Genomic DNA, 7,514 nt, shown 5'->3' on the forward strand with positions numbered 1-7,514 from the left:
CATAGTTTTGCTTTTTCCAGAATGTCATATAGTTAGAATCATATAGTATGTAGCCTTTTTAGATTGGCTTCTTTCACTTAGCAATATGCATTTAAGTTTCCTCCATGTTTTTAATTTCTTAGTAGCTTATTTCTTTTTAGAGATGAATAATATTTTATTGCCTGCTTATACTACAGTTTACTAATTCATTCACCTACTGAAGGATACCCTGGTTGCTTCTAGCTTTGGCAATTAAGAATAAAACTGCTAGAATAACTGTGTGCAGGTTTTGTATGGACATAGTTTTCAATAAATACAATTTTAAAGCTAATTTCAATTAGATTTTTGGCACTTGCCACCAAAAAGTTCTGATTAATAGAATGAATAACAAAGTACCTTGATATACATCTGTTGTCTTTCCCAGTTCTTACAACCTTGTGCCCACTATTCTTGAGTGGCTTTTTCTAATAGAAACAAAATAAAAAACTAGGAAAACTAATGACACATTTGATATTTATACTCAGTGTTTGTGCCTTTAAAGACTTTTCTGTTTCCAAAACACCATGCTAGATACAGAAGGTGGAACTAGACATGCTAATGAGCTTTGATTTTACTGTAGAACAAAGATGATAATCAATCATGTTAAAACAATCTTTTATTTATTTTGTGTCATCCAAAAGTTTAATTTTTCTAGTTATCAAGGCACCTACCTATGAAAAGCCCAAGCTTAATTTAACAATATCTTGATTTAAATATAAGATTTCTATATTTTATACTTTATTTCATGCCTTCTTAGCATCATGATTTTGCTTTCTGCTTGATGATCTTGGTCATAGTTTCCCCTGTCATAACAGACAACAGCCTTTATCATGTTGCTAATTTAATTGTTAATCTTTTCAGTTAGATGGTAAGGTCAATGAGGGTAGGTAGCATGATGTCATAATAATAATTCCATCCGAGTGTCCAGTTTTTAGCCCAGTACCTGGCATCTAATGTTATCTAAACGTCTGACTAACAAATGCATGTAAGAGTATAGCTAAATAATTGTAAAATGAACCTGAGTAATTATAATGCAATTCCATTACTGTTTTAGAGGTTACTGAAATACACAGGATTAGCCCTTCACTTAGTCCCAGATCACTAACTGTCTTGTGTTTCTGTCTGCTTTTTGGTCTTTTCATATTCCTTCCTCTTTTTCAAGGTTTTTTACTGTTTGTACCAGCCTATAACTGTGGGCCTTATAGAGGCAGTGTGTAGAAAAAGAAGATAGGTCTCTCGTATCTGATAGATCCTGGCTTTGTCCCTTAATATTTGTGTGACCTTGCATACACCCCTTCACAGCTCTGACCTTCACTCTCCTGCTCTGCTAAGTGGGAATGCAATAAACTACCCCAAAGGTGTGTGTGGTGAGGATTAATTGAGATGAGGCCTTAAAATCACCCAGTAGGTGAACAACAAACATGATTTTAATGAGATTTTCAGAAGAGTAGGAAACAAAATGACCAAGTGTTAAACAAGGCCAGTGAAAACTGGAGCATCTCCCTCCATGAGAGAGGTGCAGAAGAGACAAAGATGTCACACAGAAGGGTTTTCAGTATGGTCTTGACACTATAGGTGTCAGATCAATCTGAGGCCAAGGCCAGGTTGAGAGTAAGGAAGTCATTCTGCAGGATGGAAGGAATACAGTTCACTTCCAGAGCAAAGGAATATTTTTTTTCATGATTCATGAAGTCAGTGCACATGTGTAACACTGCTTTAGAGCCTCACTGTCTTCATCTGCCAGTGCAAACCACGCAAACACTTCAGGCGACTCAATTTCAGACAGCTTTGTAGAAATCAAGTTGTTGCTATGTCTCATCACCTTTCCTTTCCTGAGTAACATCTTCACCGTTTGTCAAAGATAAAGGAAAATAAGTATTAAGAAGACTGTGGGAAATGGGAGATCCTTAGGCCTTGTGATTTAGTTAGGCTTTCAGACATATATCTAAATAGGCAACTACTGACTACTGTGTTAGTGGGACACAGTGGCAGTTATGAATATGGTCTGGAAGTCACTTAGGGATTCAAATGTTTGCTACTGTCTTTATTAGTTTTATGACTTTGGATAGTTGTCGAACCTCTCTGAAGTCTCATTACACTCAGCTATATTGTGGGAATAAAATATCTGGTTGGCATACTCGAAGAAAAACTCAGAGCTTGGTACTTAGGAGTAAATTGGATACTGCAATTGGGAAGTTTTTGTGCAAGTACAGGTTATGTCAGTGAATCAGATATCTAGCAGGACAGGGGTCACCCAAGGTGTAACTTTTCTGTCTATTGCAGTGGCGGCCTCTCCCTCCCTCTCTCTTTTCCTTTCTACGAGTCTTTGTCTAGCTTGTACATTTCTTTCTTACTTCTTATTGGTCTTTACCAAACATCTCTCGATCATTTACCATGTTTCTACAACTTAGTAATCAGAACTCATCTGCAGAGAATTTTCATGTATATTCATTTTGCTTTTACATAATTTTCCTTTTACAAAGTGTATTAATATGCATGTGTTTTAGTTCAATACATTTTATTTACCTAATATGCACAAATCACAAGTGATCAATTGATTTTTATCAAGTACATGCTCCTGTGTAGCCAGAACTGAGATCAAGGAAAAGAACATTTCTTGTACCTCCAAAGTCCCCTAGTGCGTCTTCCTAATCAAAGGTAACCACTGCTCTGATTTCCAATATCTAGATTAGTTTTGCCTGTTTCTGAACTTTATTAAATAGAATCATATATTCTCTTTTATGTAGGGGTTATTTCTTTCAATTATGTGTGTGAGATTCATCCATGTTGAATGTAGCAATAATTTATTCTTTTTTGTTTGCTGTATATAGTATTTGTTTTGATTCATTCTGCTATTAATGGATATTTGACTTGTTTCCAGTTTGGAGATGCTATGAATACTTGTGTTTGTCTTTTGATACATAGGTAAAACAGAAACATATTTCTGTTGCCTATATACCTGGGAACTGAATTGCTAGGTCGTAGGGTATGAATCTTTAGCTTTATTAGATACTGACTGCAGGTTTTTTACAATAGTTCAGTCAGTTTTTCTTAATGTTTCTTTTTTTTAAATTAATTAATTAATTAATTTTTAAAATTGTTGTTCTATTGCAGTTGTCCCATTTTTCCCCCTGTTGCTCTCCCCTGTCCCGTGCACCCTCCCTTCTCCCACAGTCAATCCCTGCCCTGTTGTACATGTCCTTGGGGATTTATACTAGTTTTTTGACTAGCCCCTACTCCTCCCATCTGGTCACCATCAGTCTGTCCGGTGTTTCCATGCCTTTGGTTCTATTTTGCTCATTTGTTTGTTTTGTTCACTAGGTGATATTATATGGTACTTTTGCCACTGGCTTATTTCACTTAGGATAATACTCTCCAGTTCCATCCATGTTGTTGTGAAAGGTCGGAGTTCCTTCTTTCTTTCTGCTGCATAATAATCCACTGTGTAAATATACCACAGCTTTTTGATCCACTCATCCACTGATGGGCTCTTAGGCTGTTTTCAGCACTTGGCTATTGTAAACAATGCTGTTGTGAGCATAGGGGTGCATAAATTCTTTTGAATTGGGGTTTCAGGATTCTTAGGGTATAATCCCCAGCAGTGGAATCACTGAATCCAAAGGTAGTTCCATTTTCAGTTTTTTGAGGAAATTCCGTATTGTTTTCCTCAGTGGCTGCACTAGTTTGTATACCCCCCAGCAGTGCATTTAGCATTCCCTTTTCTCTGCATCCTCACCAGCACTTGTTGTTTGTTGATTTGTTGATGATGGGCATTCTGACCAGTGTGAGGTGGTATCTCATTGTGGTTTTAATTTGCATCTCTTTGACGGCTAGTGATGTTGAGCATCCTTTCATACACCTATGTGCCCTCTGTATATCCTCCTTGAAGAAGTGTCTGTTCAGATCCTTTGCCAATTTTTTAATTGGATTGTCTGTCTTCCTGGTGTTGAATTATATAAGTTCTTCATGTATTTTGGAGATCAAACCCAATGAGGTATCATTGGCAAATATGTTTTCCCATATAGTTGACTCCCTTTTCATTTTGCTGATGTTTTCTTTAGCAGAGCAGAAACTTTTTAGTTTAATTCTTTTTATTTGTTTATTCTTTCCTTTATTTTCCTTCCCCTAAGAGTCATATCAGTGAAAATATTGCTGTATGGGGTATCTGAAATTTTCCTGACAATGTTTTTCTCTAGGACTTATATGGTGTCACAGCTTACATTTAAGTCTTTTACCCATGTTGAGTTTATTCTGGTGTGTGGTGTAAGTTGGTGGTCTAGTTTCATTTTTTTCCATGTCCCTGTCCAGTTCTCCTAATACCATTTATTAAAGAGGCTATTTTTACTCCATTTTATGTTCCTTCCCCATTTGTTAAATGTTAGTTGACCATAGAGACCTGGGTTTATTTCTGGGCTCTCTATTCTGTTCCACTGATCTGTTTGTCTGTTCTTTTTTTTTTAATGCCATGTCCTAGGTCTTTTTTTTTTTTTTTAATATTTTTAAAAGTTATTTATTTGTTTGTCTATTTATTTTTATTCTTAGAGAGAGGGGAAAGGAGAAAGAGAGAGAGAGAAATTTCACTGTGTGGTTGCCTCTCACTCACGCCCCCAACTGGGGACCTTACGTGCAACCTAGTCATGTTCCCTGACTGGGAATCAAACCAGTGACACTTGGTTCGCAGGCCGATGCTCAATCCACTGAGCCACAGCAGCCAGGGCCTGTTTGTCTGTTCTTAAGCTAGTACCAGACTGTTTTGATTACAGTGGCTTGTAGTATAGTCTGATATCAAGTATTGTGATTCCTTCTACTGTGTTCTTCTTTCTCAAGATTTCTGAGGATATTTGGGGTCATTTTTGGCTCCATCTAAATTTTTGAAGCATTTGTTCTAGCTCTGTGAAATATGTCATTGGTATTTTAATAGAAACTGTGTTGAATCTCTAAATTGCTTTGGGAGTATGGTCATTTTAATGATGTTAATTCTTCCCATCCATGAACATGGTATATGCTTCCATTTATTTGTATCTTCCTTAATTTCTTTCTTCAGTGTTCTGTAGTTCTCTGAGTACAGGTCTTTTACCTCCTTGATTAAATTTATTCCTAAGTACTTCATTTTTCTTTTTGCTATAGTAGATGGGAATTTTTTTCCTAGTTTCTATCTCTGATATTTTATTGTTGGTGTACAAAAATGCCTTCAACTTCTGAGTATTGACTTTGTATCCCACTATTTTCCCAATTTCAGTTATTAGATTGAGCAGTTTTTTGTGGATCCTATAGGGTTTTCTATGCACACTATCATGTCGTTTGCAAATAATGACAATTTTACTTCTTCTTTTCCAATTTGGATGCCTTTTATTTCTTTTTCTTGCCTGATTGCTGTGGCTAGAAGTTCCAATGCTATGTTGAATAGAAGTGGAGAGAGTAGACATCCTTGTTTTATTCCTGATCTTAGGGGGATAATTTTCAGTTTTTGCCCATTGAGTATGATGTCAGCTGCAGCTTCTTGTATGTAGCCTTTATTATATTGAGGTATGCTCCCTCTATTGCCACTTTGCTGAGTGTTTTTTTTATCATAAATAGGTACTGTACTTTATCAAATGCTTTTCAGTGTTTATTGATATGGTCATTTGATTTTTTTCTTTCATTTTGCTTATGTCATTTAATTCACATTTATTGACTTGTGAATATTTTATACCATCCTTGCATACCTAGGGTGAATCCCACTTGATCATGGTGTATGATCATTTCAATGTATTGCTGGATCCAGTTTGCAATACTTTGTTGAGAATTTTAGCATCTATGTTCATCAGCGATACTGGTCTATAGTTTTCTTTCTTTGTTGTGTTTTGACCTGGTTGTGAAATTAGAATAATACTGGCTTCATAAAAAGAGTTTGGGAGTCTTTCCTCTTCTTGGCTATTTTGGAATAGTTTGAGAAGTATAGGAGTTTGTTCTTCCCTAAATGTTTTGGTAAAATCACCTGTGAAGCACTGTGATCTGGGCTTTTTTGTGCCGGGAGTGTTTTAACCACTGCTTCAATTTCTCTAGTTGTTATCAGTCTGTTCAGGTTTTCTGATTCTTTTTGATTCACTTTTGGAAGAATATGTGTTTTCATAAATGTGTGCTTTTCATCCAGGTTGTCTAATTTCTTGTCATATAGCTGTTATAGTAATTTCTTACAATTCTTTGTATTTTTATGATATTGGTTGTGATTTCTCCTCTTTCATTTCTGATTTTATTTATGTGGGTCCTCTCTTTTTTTCTTGATAAATCTGGTTAAAGGCTTGTCAATTTTGTTTACTTTTTTCAACGAACCAGCTCCTGGATTTATTGGGCCTTTGAATTATTATTTTAGTCTCTATGTCATTTAATTCTGCTCTGATCTTGATTATTTCCTTCCTTCTATTCAATCTGGGCTTTGTTTATTGTTGTTTCTCTAGTTCTTGTAGATGTAGGGTTAGCTTGTTTATATAAAATTTTTTTATCCTTTTTAGGTAGGCCTGTCTTCCTATTAACTTCCCTCTCAGGACAGCCTTTGCTGTATACTGTGGGTTTTGGGCTGTTGCATGTTTATTTTCATTTGTTTCCAGAAACATTTTGATTTCTTTCTTGATCTTATTGTTAACCCATTCATTGTTTAATATCACATTATTCAGTCTCCATTAATTTGAATGATTTGGGGCTTTTTCCTTGTGGTTGGTTTATATTTTCAAGCTGATGTGATCTGAAAAGATGCTTGATGTAATTTCAATTTTCTTGAATTTGTTGAGGCTTGTTTTGTGTCCTACCATGTGGTATACCTTGAAAATGTTCCATGTGCATTTGAAAAAAATGTGTATTTTTCTTCTTTGGGCTAAAAGTTTCTGTATATATCAGTTAAGTCCACTTGACCTAGAGTGTTGTTCAGTGCCACAATTTCCTTGTTGTTTCTCTGCTTGGAAGATCTGTCCATTGTTGACTAAAGGGTGTTAAAATCCCATACTATAAGTGTGTTGCTCTTGATATCCTTCTTGAAGTCCTCCAAGATTTTCCTTATATATTTGGGTGCTCCTATGTTGGGTGCATATACGTTTACAAGGGTTATATCTTCTTGATGGATTGTCCCCTTAAGTATCATGAAATGTCCTTCTTTGTCTCTTTTTATGGCCTTTGTTATGAAATCTATTTTGTATAATATAAGTATTGCTACCCCAGCTTGTTTTTTTAAAATGTCCATTAAAATATTTTTTTTCACCCCTTCACTTTCACTCTGTATAGATCTTTTGTTCTGAGGTGGATCTCCTGTAGACAACATATATGTGGGTCATGTTTTCTTATCCATTCAGCTACCCTGTGTCTTTTAATTGATGCATTTAATCCATTTACATTTAACGTTATTATCGATAGGTACTTATTCATTGTCATTTTCCCCCTTTGTACCTGTGTTCCTCTCTGTTTCCCTCTGTTTCTTCATCTTCTTAAAGCAGACCCTTTAGCAACTCTTTCAATGCTGGTTTGAT

This window comes from Furipterus horrens, unplaced genomic scaffold (genome assembly GCF_987537825.1).
Source record: "Furipterus horrens unplaced genomic scaffold, mFurHor1.1.pri manual_scaffold_3, whole genome shotgun sequence".
NCBI lineage: Eukaryota > Metazoa > Chordata > Mammalia > Chiroptera > Furipteridae > Furipterus > Furipterus horrens.